The sequence below is a fragment of the Babylonia areolata genome, chromosome 4 (genome assembly GCF_041734735.1).
Source record: "Babylonia areolata isolate BAREFJ2019XMU chromosome 4, ASM4173473v1, whole genome shotgun sequence".
Classification (NCBI taxonomy): Eukaryota; Metazoa; Mollusca; class Gastropoda; order Neogastropoda; family Buccinidae; genus Babylonia; species Babylonia areolata.
In genome coordinates, this window is record NC_134879.1 from 26935702 (window position 1) to 26938201 (window position 2500).

Sequence of the window (2500 nt, forward strand, 5' to 3'; positions counted from 1 at the left end):
GTGTGACTGTATAAACACAGAGGTGGGAGCGGAAGAAAGAGAAGTCCTCAGTCTCTTGTCCATGGAATGTGACACCACACACCTCAAAGCAACACAAAGGGCGGATATAGTTCTCGCTATTGCCTGTGACATATCTCTGAGCTGTTCACAACTGGCTATTTATGTCGATTTTGTTGGCAATAAGAAAAAGAAAGAATTGAACACACACACCCACAGAGAGAGAGAGAGAGAGAGAGAGAGAGAGAGAAATATATATATGTATATGTATAAACCTGTCCTTTTTTCACCTTTTTTATCGCACGCTACGTTTTGCATCTTGTGTTTATATTTGGAAATTTGTGTGTGTGTTTGGTTTTTTGGGGTTTTTTTTTTTTTCTTTTCTTTTCTTTTCTTTTTTTTTTGTTGTTGTTGTTGTTGTTGTTTTGTTTTGTTTTTGTTTTTTTTTTTGTTGTTGTTGTTATTGGGTTTTTTGTTTTTGTTGTTGTTTTTTGTTGTTTTTTTGTTGTTGTTGTTGTTGTTGTTGTTGTTTTTGGGGGGTTACGGGCACTTGGAGACGCCGTAGAAGCGTGAGGGATTGGACTTCTGATCCAGTGTTAACCAGTGACCAGTCTTTGGGGGATGGGGGTGTGGGTTGTGGGGGGAAGGAACTTGACTCCCATTTTCTTAACTCCATCTACCAGGTGTGGACTGATACGTGACGTAGGTTTGGGACACGTTTAAAGGTGCGGGAGAGGGGGGGGGTGGGGGTTTGTCGGGCGGAGGAAGAGGAACTGGGTCCTTACATTCCTATGCCGAGCCCTTGTTTTTAGAATAGAATAGAATATATCTTTATTACCAAGTGTACCGGGGTCACAAGGAATATTGGGGGTGATAGCACATAACAAGGTACGAACATCAATCGATAATCATACACAAACACAGATACAGTAGAAATTAGGATACATACAAGTGCATATCAATATAAAAAACGTGCATACTCACACATGCACGCAATGCACGCACGTACACACACACACACACACACACACACACACACACACACACACATATGCGCGCGCACATACACACACACACACACACACACACACACACACACACACACACGTTTGAACAGAAGCCGCATATTACATGTAATGGGGCTGATGACTAGATCTTCCGGTAGATGGTTGTCGATTGCACAATTCTAGTTGTCATACTGGATTTGTTGGAGAGACAGGGCATTGACTGCTTTGGGGAAAAAGCTATTGGCGAAGCGTTTGGTTTTCGTCCTTACACTTCTGTACCGTCGACCAGAGGGGAGCATCTCGAAACTCCCAAAAGCTGGATGTGATTCATCCTGGCTGATTGATTTTGCTTCTTTGAGTAGCCCCTTATAATATATGTCTTCTAGAGAAGGTAGATCAGCCCCGGTAATCTTGGTGGCAGTTTTTACGATTCTGTTCAGGGCTGCGACTTCTGCCTTGGAAATATTTGTTATTATGATTGTTGCTGTTAATGTTATCAGTAGTCGTAGTAGTGGTGGTGGTAGAGGAACAAGCCGCACAAACGAGTAGGAGAAGTATCAGCTGGAGAAGTCTGCGAAGCTGATATGAAAGCCTAGATTTCTTATCTGAAACCGCGATCAGTTAAAAACTAAGACATGTTGTATTGTATTAATCTTCTTTCTTTCTTTTTTTTTTGGGGGGGGGGGGGGGGGGGGGGTTGGTCACAACAGATTTCTCTGTGTGAAATTCGGGCTGCTCTCCCCAGGCTGGAGAACGCGTCGCTACACTGAGAGCGCCACCTTTTTTTTTCCCCTGCCTGCAGTTGTTTTTGTTTTTGTTTTGTTTTGTTTTGTTTTCCTATCGGAGTGGATTTTTCTACTGAATTTTGCCAGGGACAACCCTTTTGTTGCCGTAGGTTCTTTTACGTGCGCTAAGTGCATGCTGCACACGGAACCTCGGAACTAGCGTCAAAACCACCATTCAAGGTCTCGTGGAGGGGGAGAAAATATCGGCGGCTGAGCCGTGATTCGAACCAGCGCACTCAGATTCTCTCGCTTCCAAGGCGGATGCGTTACCTCTTGGCCATCACTCCACAATTGTGGTAGGTATATAACTGCCATGTCCCCACAGCGTCATCCCCGAGGGCTTGAGACCAATTTATATACTCCTGTCAACTGGACTACTTGTGTTGTTCGTCCACCTGGGCCAAGGCACCATTGTTCTGTCCACAGCTATTATTTATTGGCCAGACGTGACTTTTGCAACATGCAGTGTCTTTTAATTACGACCCGTGTAGGGTCCGGGTTATTGTCTGTTTGGAGTGAGGTTTTTTTGTTGCTGTTTTGTGTGTGTGTGTGGGGGGGGGCGGGCGGGGGGGTGGGGGGGGGGTTCTTACGAAACAGTTTGAGTCATGGTGATTAGACTGTAACATTGGGTGGATCCTGTTTTTATTTTGACACCACACCATGCCGAAACAGGGCCGCGACCTCTGTGTCAGCGTTGGTGAACAGTGGACC